The sequence below is a fragment of the Molothrus aeneus genome, chromosome 6 (genome assembly GCF_037042795.1).
Source record: "Molothrus aeneus isolate 106 chromosome 6, BPBGC_Maene_1.0, whole genome shotgun sequence".
NCBI classification, from domain to species: domain Eukaryota; kingdom Metazoa; phylum Chordata; class Aves; order Passeriformes; family Icteridae; genus Molothrus; species Molothrus aeneus.
The window spans coordinates 41,542,879-41,557,934 of record NC_089651.1 but is presented as its reverse complement, the minus strand read 5'-3'; the positions used below and the strand labels follow the sequence as shown (position 1 = coordinate 41,557,934).

The 15,056-nt window shown below is 46.6% G+C and overlaps 1 protein-coding gene across 1 annotated transcript in view; it reads right to left on the bottom strand.

Annotated features, from left to right (window-relative positions):
- NRXN3 (neurexin 3) overlaps nucleotides 1-14,390 on the bottom strand; it is a 968,325-nt gene extending 953,935 nt beyond the window's left edge. The window contains exon 1 of the mRNA XM_066552373.1: nucleotides 14,283-14,390. The gene's annotated coding sequence lies outside the window, so the exon portion shown is untranslated. The remainder of the gene's footprint in view (nucleotides 1-14,282) is intronic.
- Nucleotides 14,391-15,056: the final 666 nt, after the last annotated feature.

The window sequence follows — 15,056 nt, the reverse complement described above, 5'->3', positions numbered from 1 at the left end:
GATTTTCTTTGGACAGAACAAGCTTCCTACACACAAACTGTTGCCTCCTACTTTTGTGTGTCAAACCTGACTCATTTCTAGTGCCAAGAAGAAGAGCATAGTATCTTCATCCTCTACTCCCTCTGAAGAACGGCAAAAGCCTGCAGTTATAAGTTTATGTAAGATGGTGGAAAACAGTTACATTATAAACTGTGCACACAGACTGTGGTCAAGCACAACACTGTACAACTTCAACAAGCATATATTCCCAGGTGTTCTTTGAAACTAAAAGGAAAATCTTCCTTCCTTGAGGCTCGCCAGTGAAAATGGCTCACTGCACTGGAGACACTCAAATTAACTCCTAGGCCCAACTGGATCCAGTCAGGCTGTTAGTGTAAATCTAAGATTCAGAAAAATATAGCAGTAACATGCCACATAGTATGTCTTGGACTGCTTGCTAGTAGCTGAAAGGTTCTGCTGAACTCTTGGGGAAGAAAAGCCCCATTCACCAAGAACATCCTCCTCTCTTAAAGTGCCATGAGCCCCTCTCACAAGTACCAAAGTAACAAAGTATATGTCTACTGAATCAAGCATTGGGCTCTCTCTTCTCAAATCCACTGACTGCAAAGACACCTCCTGCAATGCCTCATCCACACAACTCTGCTTGAGGACACTGGAAGAAATATGTTGCAGTGAAGAAAATCCTTTGCCCTTGTCTATTTCTTTTGATGGAAGAGCACAGAAAAATTATCTTCCAACACACCATACAAATCTGCAGTGGGTTTTGACAGGTGAAAGCAGAAGTGTAAGCCTTTTTTTCCATCTCCAAATAATTTCACCAAATCTTCCCACTGTAAATTAAACAATAACCAGGATAAAAGTCTCCAATAATTTCCAATTCCTAGTTATGAAGATGCAGGCAGTTGGGCCAGTCCTCTGCTTGTTTATCTGCAGAAATAGAAAGGCTTACAGTGCTGGATGCTAATGTAACACTACTGAACACACAGGCTCCCTCAGGTCTTTTTGGGATGTGCAGTGTAAAACTGGATTATGCCAGGGGCATGGAAGGTGCTGTAGGGCAATCTGCAGAGGGAGTGATTCACCCTGGCTCTGCTTCCCCATGCTCCCACCACAACTGCCAGTGAGGGGACAAGCCTGCCTCTCAGGCACTGCAAGAGCTGTTGGGACCAGACATCAGGAGTTCAGGCAAACCATTCCCTTCTGAACCTGTCAAAACTATAATAAAACAACCTAGATAAAATTATGTGTCTCCTGTCTCATCTGCTCTTAAAACTCCCCTTGATGAGGGCACTACAGCCTCCCTCAGGACACTGTTTTCCTGCTTAACTTTCCAAATACTCATAAAGCTTTTCCTAGCACTTACCTCCACATCTTCCTTGCTACAAATTAAGCTGATTACTTCTTGTCCTATCCCCAGTGGACACAGAGAACAATTAATCACTGTCTTCTTAAAACAAGCTTTTAAATATTGGACAGCTTTTCCCTCGTCAATCTTCTCTCTAGTCTAAACCAACCCAACCAATCCTCTCCTTGCAGACAGCGTTTGCCACTCTGGCTGCTCTCTCCTCATCTCCTTCCACTGTTTCTGGTTTTCCTGCTCTCCTGGATGCAATGCTCTGCTGTGGCTTCAGCAGTGGCTGCTAGCGTAGAAAAACTACAGCCTGTGTGCTACACGTGACTCTCCTGTTAAATATACCCTAAAATGGGATTTGCTTTTTTGCAACATCACCACACTGTTGACTCATATTCAGTCTCTGACTCACAGTAGTGCCTCCCAGATCCTTTTCTGCTGTTCTGTTGCCTGGCTTGTTATCCCCCATTTTACATACAGGCATTTGAGTAGATCTTTCCAAGTACAGTACTTTTCATTTGTATTTTATAAATTGCTTCTTATCAAATTTAGACCATTTTCTAGTTTAATTGGTAAATTACCTACATTGTGCCAAGAAAGCAGATCAACTTCCAACCTCATGTTACATATTGGCAACAAAAAGAGCATGAAAGGAAGAACTGCTGTGTTCAAACTTCTTAAAAAGAGTTACTGTCTTATCAGAACCTCAGCATTTCACTACTCCCTTTTCACTCTGCATTCTACCTGATTCTGGCAGATTGACCCTGGCTGGATGACAGGTACTCACCAAAGCCGTTCTACCACTCCCCTCTGCAACTGGACAGGGAGAGAAAATATAAAGAAAGGCTCATGAGTTAAGAGATCACTCATCAATTACTGTCACAGGCAAAACACACTTGAATTTGGGAAATTAATTTAATTTATTACCAATCAAAATCAAAGCAAGATAATGAGAAGCAAAACCTAAAAACACTTTCCCCACATCCCTCCCTCTTTCCTGAGCTTAACTTATTCCCAATTCTTTACCTTCTCCCCCAATTCTTTACCTTCTCCCCATCAGCAGTGCAGGGAAATGGGGAATGGAGATTATGAGCAGTTCATCACATGTTGATTCTGCTGCTACTCCCTCCTCAAAGAGAAGAGTCCTTTTCCTGCTCTAGTCTGGGGTTCTTTCCATAGAAAACAGTCTTCCATGAATTCCTCCAGCATGAGTTCCTCTCATGGGTAACAGTTCTTCACGAACTGCTCCAAAACAGATCCCTCTCCATGGGGTTCAGCCCTTCAAGAACAGGCTGCTCCAGTGTGGGTTCCCATGGGATCACAAGTCCTGTCAGCAAACCTGCTCCAGTGTGGGCTGCTCTCTCCGTGGATCCGCAGGTCCCTGCCAGGATCTTGTCCCAGCACAGGTTTTCCAAGGCATCACCACCTTCTTCCAGGCATCCCCCTGCTCCAGTGTGGGGCTCCCTCCATGGCCTGCAGGTGGATCTCTGCTCCCCAATGGATTTCCACAGGCTGCAGGAGCACATCCTGCCTCACCATGGTCTTCACCATGGGCTGCAGGGGGATCTCAGCTCCAGCACCCAGAGTCCCTCCTGCCCTGCCTTCTTTGCTGACCTCGCTGTCTGCAGAGTTGCTACTGTCACATATTCTCCTTCCATTTTTCTCTGGCCACAACTGTGCAAAATTTTCTTTGCTTCTCAAGTACGATATCACAGAGGTGTTACTGTCATTCTTTGGCTTGGCCTTAGCCAGCAGAACATCCATCTGGGAGCATGCTGGCATTGCTTCTGCTGGACATGAAGTTTCTGGCAGCTGCTCATAGAAGCCACCCTGTAGCCCCCCAGCTACCAAAATGTGGCCATGCAAACCCAATGCACTGATACACAGTGGTCTTCATAAATTAAAAGTAGCTCCCTCTAGCCTAATAAAATACATTTACTCAATGAAATTACCATCTGCTGCCAAAAAAGTACAGGAACATCCTAGGCACCACATCACTCTATGACCCAAGCTAGTACCAAACAGAGCTGCTAGCAACTCATTAGCCCATATCATCCAACAAGGAAGAGAAGGGACACATTTAAAAAACTAATTATTTGAACTACATCTTTAAGACCTGGCTCAACAAAATTATGACTTCTGGTCCACTGGTATTAGATACACCCTTAATATGTATTTGATTAATGACCTATATGAAATTACATCAAGGATCAATGTTTCTTTGTATTTTCTCCATAAAGTTCTCAGCATTTGATTCCCAGATATGCAGCAGGTATTTTTAATGCACATACCTGAAATTATATTATATCATACCCTCTTTAACAATGCTGCTTGAGCTGACCAGACAAACTGGCAGATTTTATTACCAGGATATCAGTGAATTAACAGGCATTCTGACTCCCTCAGGAAGGCTGGCCTTAGTCTCCTCACAGAACTTCTGCACTCTCTTTGTCCCCCTTCAAAAAGTCAAAGTAATCAATAATTTAAAATTTGTTTTCTTTGTGGTCTACAAAAAAAAATGTAGTGTGTAACCAGCCATCATAAGAGAACAAAAAAATTACCAGAACTTCTCTCACCCCAAAATTAAAAAGGATGTTAAGTGAATGTTTCCAGAGGAGGATAACATAGCTGCTGAAATGCTAGGACACATGTCCTCTGAGGAGGGGCTAAGCACTCTGGGTTTATTTAGTTAGGAAAAAAAGGGGATTGAGAGGCAAGCCCACTGCTATCTACAGCTTCCTGAGGAGGAGAACTGGAGGGAGGTGCTGAGCTCTTTTCCCTGGTATTCAGTGACAGGACATGAAGGAATGACTTAAAATGCTGCAGGTGAGGTTCAGACCAGATATTAGGCAACACTTCTTTACAGAGAGAGTGACCAAACACTGGACCAGGCTTCCTAGAGGAGTGGTCAATGACCTGTGACTCTCAGTGACACTTGCACAATGCCCTTAACAATATCCCTCAATGTTTAGTCTGTCCTGAAGTGTTGGACTAGTTTGAACTGGAACTATTCTATTCTATTCTATTCTATTCTATTATCAGATATATGAAGCTTTTGTTTCAAGGACCTCAATGTTTCACAAATTATAATTTTGAATTTTCAGTGAATGGCAAAAGTGATGACTGTTATGAAAAACTGATTAAACACACTCTGGGGAAGAACTCCAGACTTCTGCTTCTTAAGTTAATACTTAAGGACCATCCTTCCTGCTCTGCTGACACTCAGTACCACTGTAATGAAGTTCATGAGTCATGGATCAGAACATGCTGAGGAACACCTGATTGGAAAGCCTTACAGAAAAGGACCTGAGCTCCTGGCGGACATCACATTGCATATCAGCCAACATGCCCTTGCACAAAAGGCAGCTAATGGTATTGTGGGCTGCACTAGAAATGTTGTCAGCAGGTGAGGAAGGGGATCCTTCCCTCTACTCAGCCCTGGTGAGGCCAAACATGGAGTACTGTGTGCAGCTCTGGACTCCCCAGTACAAGAGGGAGGCAGACATAACAGAGGGCCATGAAGAAGATTATGAGTGTCTCTCATACTAGGAAAAGCTAGGAAAGCTAAGACTGGAGGAGAAAATACTCTAAAGGGTGTCTGGGGTGGGCAGTGTCTGATCAATGTACATAATTATCTGAAGGCAGAGTGTAAAGGTAACACAGCCAGGTCTTTTCAGTGCTGCCCAGTGACAGGACCAGAGGCAACGAGCACAGACTAAAACACAAAAGGTCCTGCCTGAACATCACTTTTTTACTGGGAGACTAACTGAGCCCTGGCACAGGTTGCCCAGGGAAGTTGTAGAGTCTCCCTCCTTAAAGATATTAAAAAGCCATCTAGACATGGTCATAATTGCTGGGTGGCCCTGCTTGAGCAAGGGGTTGGATCAGATGACCTTGAGAGTCCCTTCCAAATTTAACCATGCTGTGATTTTCACCAGCCATCAGCAGGTCAAAAATCTTCCTAGAAAACAGCTGCTCTGTGGCCTAATCTATTATTTTTCAAAAGTCTCCTGATGCTATAGCAGATCCTTTTGTACTTTGATACTGCAGATGGTGCAGAAAGGAATTTAACAGCTAGGACAGGTTCCTTCTCAGGACAATGCTGCTGTTTCACTTACTGCATGAACTGATTGAGGTCTTTGTGAAATCACTTTAATTCGGACTTATGCAATGCTCAGAAAGGTCAGACAGGTTAATTCCTCCTTTCCATTACTTCCCACAACTAGTGAAGACAGAAAGCACAGTGGTCAAAAAAACTCAAATCAAAACTGTTTAATGCTGTTAAGAATATATTGCTCACATCAGCAGAGAAGTTTATTCCAGATAAGATCTCAGACTAAAGCAAGGACTCTTATCTTCTCTATGCATTCCCAACACCTGGGAGCACAAAAGGAGGACAGCACAGCCTTCCATTGGTTCTTCCAGTCTAATGAACAGAAGAGAGTTCAACCAAGCAAGGGAAGGACATATCATAATCTTTTCCCACTTTCTAATGGTCCAAGGACCAGAAAAGAAAGTATCAAAAAGTCCACATCACAACCTACAACCTTATATGTGTGTTCAGTGACTGACATCCACATGTAGTAAATGAAGATCAGCTGGGTATTTGTGAGTAACAAGAGCATTACAACTTGTGGCTTAACTTGCACCACAACTTGATTCACTTATATTTACAACAGCAAGTATAAGAGTAGAAAATTAGAAGAATATCAACTGGACAGAAAGCCTGTCTAACACCTTGAAAAGAATCTCTCTTCCATTTTGCTTTTTAATAAAAGTGAAGTTTTCTGTAAGAAATACTGTTGTCTACCTGGTAATTCCTTAATTCATATCAGTTGAAAAGCGTGCAGTTACAGAAGGAAGAAAATTCACACTTAAGTTGAATGAAGAACTCTAAGCTTAAGGTGAACAGATTTTTCTACAACCCTTGCCTTGCTTCCCTCCATGACTAGTCATGAAGACAGGACAGAAGGTCCTTCCACACATCCCTCACCAGATCCCATTCCTCCACACTCCATTTAGTTTCTGCAGTTCAAGCAGATTCCTTTTCCCCCTGAAATCAATGTTTAATTAACACATTATTGGAAAAAAAAAAAAAACCAGGATGCAAGAGCAGACTGAAACAAAGCCAGCACTACCCTGCTCTGCAGATGCAGCCAGTCCATTAGACAATTACCCCACTGGAAAGTTATTCCTCTCCTCATCCTCCTTCAGCTGCCAGCAAACATCATCCTCTTGCTTAGTTACCTTTCCTTCCGTCCCCACAGGACTCTTTCCTTTCTTAGAAGTGGTCCACAACAGCAGAAAAGACAAAGTAGAGGGAGAAGGGGAGCAAGTGCTCTCTGTGCAGCCTCACAGCGTGACTGAGGCCTCATCTTTAATCCTGCCATCCCCACAGGAGCAGCGCACTGATTCCCCTGATGACCACCCCATCAACACAGCAGGCACAGCAGAAACAGGACAATGTGCTGTGCCATGAGCACGGGATTCTCAGAGGGTCAAACCCACAAGCAGATCCTGGAACTACGCACAGCTGGATGTAGCCAAAGACAGCGGAGGTGGTACCGGCAGCTTCAAAAAGTTTACATCATACCTCCCCCTATCCTCATCAATTATTATTCTATCTCATTCCTTGGCTCTCATCCTGCTGCTGGGAGGTACTTGGATGCAGGGGATGCTGCAGCACTGTCAAGGGCATTTTAAGGCAGACCCAGGGCTTGAGCACCTTCCCTGCTACACACACAGGCACCCACACTACAGGGCTGGTGCAGCCGGCAAAGGACAGCAGAGTCCATGAACTCCTGGGCTGAACTGCCCAGGGAGACATCAGGATCTTTGAAGGAGTCTACCATCCCAGCACTGTCGTTCCCGGGATCCAAAGCCACTAGTGTTAATTAGTTCCCATGATGTGATGGATGACAAGCGGCAGGACTAGGAATGACACAAGCAGATTGTGTTTGAAATAAGCCGTCCCTCACCATCAAGGGCAGAGGAGAGGAATTTGGAAAGGACAGGAGCTCAGCACACCAGTGAGAGACTACAGATACACTGACAGCCCCAAAATCCCTGATATACCCTTCCCACCACCCCAGCTCGGTCCTTCTGCCAGCAGACAAAAACAGGCAGGGGAGTATGCCTGGGAGAGAACTCAGGCTCATGGCTGTGAGAAACAAGAAGAGAGCTCTGAGACGAGGGGAGGCAAAGTAGATGAAGGGCTAATCCACCCTATTGCAAGAGACCATATTTCAGACAGAGCTGAACTTCTGACAGCTGGAAGTGAACCTCCACCACCCTCTGAAAAGCCACACAGTGATACTCGCAGCAGCCCGGAGTCTAAAGAGGCTGAAGGCTTTAGCCCAGACAGAGCACTTCGCCAAGCTGGCTGTGCAGTGCACACTTCACAAGAGCTGTCCACGGTGCTCAGAGAGCACTGTTTTCTGTGAATGGTAACAAGAGAAATTGTGTTCCCATCTTCTCTTAAGGGAGAATACAGGATCTTCCAACATCACTAGTGTATTTCCAGTAGAGGTCTTATTGCTCAACTTTTCAAGAACATCACTACAGAAACACTGCATTTTATCCCTACTAGACTTCAGTAAAACCATACTCAAGTTAGCCCAACCAAAAGTCATGGTTTTTCCATTCAAAAAAAAAAAAAAAAAATCACAAAAGGGTATAAACAGAGCACTAGAAGTGCCATCCATTGCCCACAACAAGTTGAAAGGAAGAACAAATTTCTCCCATGCTGTCTTTCTATGAACATGTCTTCATCTGACTGTTTGGATGGCAGTGAGAAATCAAAACACCACTTCTGATTCTCAGAGTCCTTTACACATGAATTGCCATTATCTATGCCCAAGTGAGGAGAAACAGAAGAAAAGAAAAAGCAACAACCTGAACCAAGATTATGTAATGTACTGGTTTCAAGAAGATACCTCTTGTATCTTGGTTTCAAAATTAAAAGTATTTCCCCCACCACTTGCTGTATGAACAAACCAGCTCTGCTAGACTGACAGACTGCTATTACATAGAAAAGGGGGATGAGGGAGAGATGAGAGCTGATAAAAATTTCCAAAGCTTAACCAAAATTTAGGTAATTTCCAGTTCCAGCTTGGGCATTTGTCAAAAAATAAAGCCTGTCTTCTCTTCATGCTGGTGGGGGGGCAGGGGCAGATAAAGCTGGATGCATTTTGTTTTAAAATTAAGCCCCTTGTCACCTGCATCATCATCAGAGGTCATGTCTTATCCTGGCTTTTGGTCATCATAAAGCTTCTGATTCTTTCAGTTTGTTCTTGGACAGATCACTGTGTGTCCTTATCATTGACACAGCCTATCACAGCTCAGCCAGTACCCTGACATCCACTTACTTGCACGTGCCCACAGCACAGGGCTAAAGGAGAGGGCAAAGGAAAACAGATCGGGGTGGAGGGGGAGAAATACACTCTGCTTGTCAAGAAAAATACTCTAAAGAGCTCTGGAGGAGGCTGCAGAGAAAGTTGTTCAGTAGATTCCCCAAAATACCACTGCTGATACAAGAAAAAGGGAACTAAACTCTACCTTCCCAGGAATAATCCAGACAGGAGCCCAACCATCTTGTACAGCCTGAAGGTGTCCTCTAGGTTGAGGGCTTTAATCCAATCCTAACACATACCAAAAAAAAAAAAAAAAAAAAAAAGAATTGCCTGTACCTGCTGGCTTGGCAACTTGCTTAGAAAGGGAAGACAGTAAGGGATGGAGGAGGCATAATAATTTAGTTTTTGCACAGGGACTTAAAATCCACTATCATTGCTACCACAAATTACCCCTGGCACCATCTCTCACTCTCTGAATGCTTTGCAGGAACTGAGTTCTCCTCTTACTTCAAGGATGCAAAACATTCAGGGTCAGGGTAAATTCCAGCACTATGTCATGTTCTTCCTTGGGTTTGAATCACTGGGGAAAAGGAGGAACCGTAAACCCTTGGGCCCACCTTTGCCCTTCAGGGCATCAGGGAGATACCAGGGAGGCAGTCTCCACAGGATGGGAGCAGGAACACAGGCCCTGCAATACATTCTGCCTGTTGCTCAGATGGCCACCACATTGTCTTAGAGAGCAGCCATGTAAGAGCCCAATGTAACGAGGATAAAAAGGTGTGAGAGAGCATTGAAAGGAGGGCTACAAAGATGGTGAAGGGCCTAGAGGACAAGCCTTATGAGAAACAGCTGAGGTCACTTGGACTGTTCAGTCTGCAGGAGACAGGGGATACCTCATCAGAGTCTAGAACTTCCTCTTGAGGGGAAGTGGAAGGGCAGGCACTGATCTCTTCTCTCTGGTGACCAGTGACAGGACTCAACGAAACGGCCTGAAGCTGAATCAGGGGAGGTTTAGTTTGGATGTTAGGAGAATGTTCTTCCCCCAGAGGGTGGTTGGGCAATGGAAGAGGCTCCTCTCCGGGGAAGTGGTCACAGCACCAAGCCTGACAGAGTTCCAGAAGCATTTGGACAATACCCTCAGGCACATGGTGTGATTCTTGGTGTGTTTTGTGCAGGGCCAGGAGTTGGACTCCAGCTGAGGATACTGTATGATGGTAAGATTCCTACAAGCACAGGAGCTGCAGCACAACAACCACTTCCAAAGTAACTGAGGTAAGAGGGACAGCAGGGAGAGATCAGAAGTTAACTACTGGTGAAGCTGGGCAGCTGAAGCAAGATTGGCTCTGGTGAGGACAAACCAGGGGAGCAGAGGAATCTCTCCAGGCATCACCTAGAGCAACTATATGAGGCACTGGACACACTCCTGCCTCCACCCTCCTGCCTGTAGATTATCACTGCATCTCAAGGTCAGAGAAAGGAGAAAAGCAAAAGGCAAACACCAGTAGCTCTGGACAGATCTATTTATTCAACTTTTGCTATTGGTTCATGAAGCGGAAAGATCCAGAAATATGGAGACCTCGGAGCAGGCACAGCCACACAGAGAAAATGAGAAGTAGCAGCTGGCAGAACCACAGAAGCACCTTCCTGCCACAGCTCCCCTCGCCCTGGGTGGAAGCAGCCCATGGCCAAAGATGGAAGTCAGTCCTTCACACCCAGAAAAGGAGGGTGCTGAGCAGTTCTGTGAGCCTTGGAGAGGGTCCTGAACATCCTGAAATGCAGGAAAAGCTTCCCTCTCAGTGCCTCAGCTCCCTCATTCCCACATGCCAGTCACCCCAGCCACACACTGAGGCTTGTCATGCTCTAGCTGGGGGAACAAAGGAGGGGAACAGTGGATGGAGAGAGAGAGACTCTTACCTCCCTATGCTTCCCCACCCCAGCCTTTTCCCTGCTCCACTCAGACCTGAAAAGCCATGGCTCTCCTGCACATCCTACAACAGAAACACAAGGAGCTTTTCTCCGCCTCTCAATTCACCACCCTCCAGGCTCCAGCAGGGACTGCATGGAAATGGCGATATTCCTGTATTGTCTGGATCAACAGTACGGATAAGCTCAAAGAGGGCAAGAGAGGATGGCATGGGAGGATGAGGTGGGAATGCTTTGCTCAGCCCTGGTTCCAGTGCAGCCCACCCCCTCTCTTGATCGCAATGCCCTCCAGCTCGGACATGCAAGGAGGCATTGGAAAGGGAGGGGACCTGGGACGCTTATGAATTTTGTTTCCCCTATCAAGGGGACAGCACACTCCCTCGAGCATGCCTGGCTGTGACGGAGCTCCCTGGAGTAACCTTTATTCCAGTGTGTCGCAAGCATGTATTTCACGGATGGTTACACTGCATCATTATCACCAGACGTTCATTTGACCAAAATAATGTTATTAGCATCGTCAGGTCCATCTTCCCCCACACAATTTCTCCCTCCCCAGTACACATACACTCCCTCCAACCCCCAGGCCCCTGCCATCCACACAGGGCACACCCCTCCCCAGCACAAAATCTCATGATGTGTGACACAATGTCCAGGAAAAGAGAACGGCAAGAGGGGCTGGCAAAATGGATGGACGTGCCTTTGGCGATTACTGCGTTCCTCACCCTCTGTCAGTGTTTACCAACCATACAGACATACAAAGATGCACACACAAAAACCGAAATTAAATCACCGACTACCCAAGGTGCATGACCATGGGTGTACGCGTGTGCCCAAGCTGCAGCCACAGTCCTGTCGGGAGCCCAAATCTGTGTGGCATGAAGTAAAGGTCATCATGCCACTGTTGTGATGCACTAAAAAAAAGCCGCAGAGCCATCAGGATGTAACACAGAATTTTCTCGTCAAGGGATGAGAAACCTTCGGGGGAGTGGGGGCTGGGAGGAGGAAAGCGGGTGTGCGGATGGGGGGGATGGGGGAAAATGGCAGAAAATGGGGAGGAAAATGAAGAATACAAAGCTCCACTTCGCTAATCCAAGATAGACAATCCATCCCTTCCCCCCTCTCTACGCCCTCCCTCCCTCCGAAATGTTGGTGCAGATGGATTTCTGTATCTTGGTTTTGCAGCAGTGGGTCTAATGACTCCCATACCAAACCCCCTCGCTATGATAACCCCTCCCACTATTTTTTTTTTAGACCCGGCTGAAGAATAATGTGTTTTTAGAGATAATGGGTTTTATAAAAAGAAAAGAAAAAGGGACGCAGCGCAGACATTATGCGAATAAGCTGCTCCCCGCATCACCCCCATCTTCTCCCAACCACACATTCCGATTTCATCCCCTCCCGTCATTCTCCAGCCTTCCCCCATCAGCTCCCCCAAGGAAAGGAAAAAACCCACAGCGCGATCTGGGTAGCCGATCTCAAAATCCCAAGCACTAATCTGCTTGAATTTGTTCTTGCCCTTATATAAGCAGCAGCACGTCAACATGTTCAGTGGAAACGCAGCGTAAAATGAGGCCAGGCTACAGCCATGAACAGGGGTGATATCGGCAGATATCGCTTCTATCGAGAAGCCATCGCCACCAGGTTGATGAAATCAAGCATTGGGCTTCCAGCCGTTCCCTTGCTTTATTTATTTATTTTTCAACGCTTACTCTAATTTTACTTTGTCTCATTTTGGTTTCGCTCTACTTCATTTTTGAAAGGACAAAAGTGAAATAAATAATTAAAAGCCTAGAGACATACCCCACCAGAAGGTGCCCGAATGCTCCAGAAAGAGAATCCTCACCTCCTAACTTTGGGGTTTGGGTTTTTTTTTTTAAATAAATAAATACAGTCCTGTTGCTCACATTATCCCCAAACTTCCAGTGTCCCCAGCTGCACCTCCCTACTCCCGAAAACCAGACACTTTGCTAGCGAGAGATAAATGTTTAAGAAAGTGCCGAATACTGAAAAGAAACTGATAGAGAAATGAAAATTATGTCTACACAATAATCCAGTTCATTCAGCTGATAAGGTGCGTTCAGTCGCAAACCCACGAGCAATAATCTCTGCAACCTCCTCCCCCCAAAATACTACTAACCCTTATATAAACTTGCTAAACATAACACTGATGACCATTTCAAATGAAACCAGTGGCAGACGTAACACCTTTCTGGTTAATGCTACAATTAATAACTGACCGTATCATCACGGCAAACAAAACCTTTTCTGATCAAATTTTCCCCCACCTACTCAACGTTTCTCTTAGACTTTCAACAGTCTAGTTAAGAGTTCGCCCCCTCAAAAAATAGCCCCTCAAAATTTGCAATAAGGAGCTATTGGTGAGCGGTCATTTCAATATTCACCTTTTTAGGAGGGCTGTGTGCTTATCTCAGAACAATTACGGGTAGCAAAAATACAGGAGGGACAAATAATATTTAGAAAAAATCCAAATAATTTCTTAAAACTATTTGAAACGAAGTGTCGAACAGTTTGACCACAGAAAGGTGGAAGGAGAGCTTGGAAAAGCAAAAAGCTGAAAGTGTGCTTTTTATAAACGATTCAATGTTTTTAGCCCCGGTTCTGCCTCCCCAATCCTTTGGTTTTTCTGCCGCTGATCTCATGCCTAATCTTTTTTATTGTTTTCTTTTGAGGGAGGAGGGGTAGGTAGAAATCAGGAAGAAAAAAAATTGAAAGTGTTCACTTTGAACAAAATACATTCTTAAAACAGCACTGTTAAATATGTTATTTCGTAGCCACATAAAATTACCATTAAAATAAATTTAAGAGTAAGCAAAAGACAAGTCACCTGCAAAGCACCAGAGTCGGTGCCCTTAGGTAGGAGAATTACATCACTCCCTGACTCAATGGTGTTTTCTTTTAAATTATAAAGCAGGTGTAATTTTTTTTCTTACAGAAAAAATCCCGATAAGAAAAAAACTCTAAAGCCGTTATTTCACATAGATTTTGCACGAAAAAAGCACTGAACCAACCTTTAAGGTCACTGACTGCCTGAAAACCCACGGCAGTCACTCGCGGTGGAAGTTTTCAGGCAAGACGGCTACTAAATCATTAATACAAACAAATGGAAGGCGGGGAAGAAAGGCGCTACCGTAATAGATCCGAAGACTTGGAAGAGACAAAAAATATTAAAGAAAAAAACTTTCCTTTTCAGCCTCTCTTCTTTTCTCGTTAGTATTAAAAAAAAAAAAAAATCCTCGAGCTTTAGTCAAACAGCAGGCTCACTGTAAGGGTCTCCCTGCTGTAACTCAGCGTAGTATCTTCTTTTTCGAAAGCCCCCCCCACACCAATTTTCCATTGCAAAATGCCCCGCCGCGGGAACTGCGATCTCCCGAAAAGTCTGACCAAAGGAGCCGGAGCGTCCCGAGGGTCGGTGCGCGCCCACTCCGCCCGGGCGGGCAGCGCCCAGCCCCGCCGGGGCAGCAAGGAACGGGAGAGGGATAAAACGATCCGAAATAGTTGTCGTGGGAAGCGTGAGGAGAAACCCACCCGCGGAGCTCCGGAGCGGCGGCGCCCAGCACTCGCCGGGCGGGCAGCTCCCTCCGATCCGCGCCGTGCCGTGCCGAGCCGAGCCGCCCCCCGCCCGCCGCCCCTCTCACCTCCGCAGCCGGGCGGGCACCGGCCGCCGCGCCAACTCGCGGCTCGCCTGCGCTGCGGGGCAGGGGGCTCCAGCGTGGCCCCAGCCGCGGGGGCTGCGGGGGTCCCGGGGAAGCTGGGCTGGGCTGGCCGTGCCGAGCCGAGCCGTGCCGGGAGAGCCGCGGGCGGAGCTGCGCAGGGCTGAGCGCGCCGCGGTGCCGGAGCAGCCCGAGCCCCGCGCACGCCGCCGCCGCCGCCGCCCCCTGCTGCCGCCGCGCCCGCCCCACCGGCCCCGGCTTTTAAAGAGACCGCGGGTCCGCGCCCCGGCCCCCGGCACGGTCCGCCCGGCCCCGGCAGCGGGCACGGCCCCGGGCACGGGCAGCAGCGCTCCGCCGGGCTTCGCCTCCCTCCCACGCTTCCGCCGCCTCTTCCCAGCAGAGAGCTTCGGCGGCTTCTCGGCCCGTCAGCCTCTTGTTCCTCGAGCGCTCCTTCACCGGGCCGGCACAGCGAGGGCGGATTTCTGCCCCTCTGGTCCCAGCAAGGCGAAGCCGGGCAGACGCGGCTTGTTTTTTCCTTCAGTTTGCTACCAGGGACCAGCCGTCAGAGCAGAGGAAGCGTCTTCCTCAGACGATCACTTTCATGAGTACCCCAAAACCCTTAAAGTTCACAAAGAATTTTCCCTTCTAGCTCAGAGTTTGACGCAAACCTTCCGCGTATTTCTAGTCAATTTATACACTGCCCATTTCATTTAAACCAGCCAGTAAGTTTCCATGTACAAATATCTCAAACTTTTTATC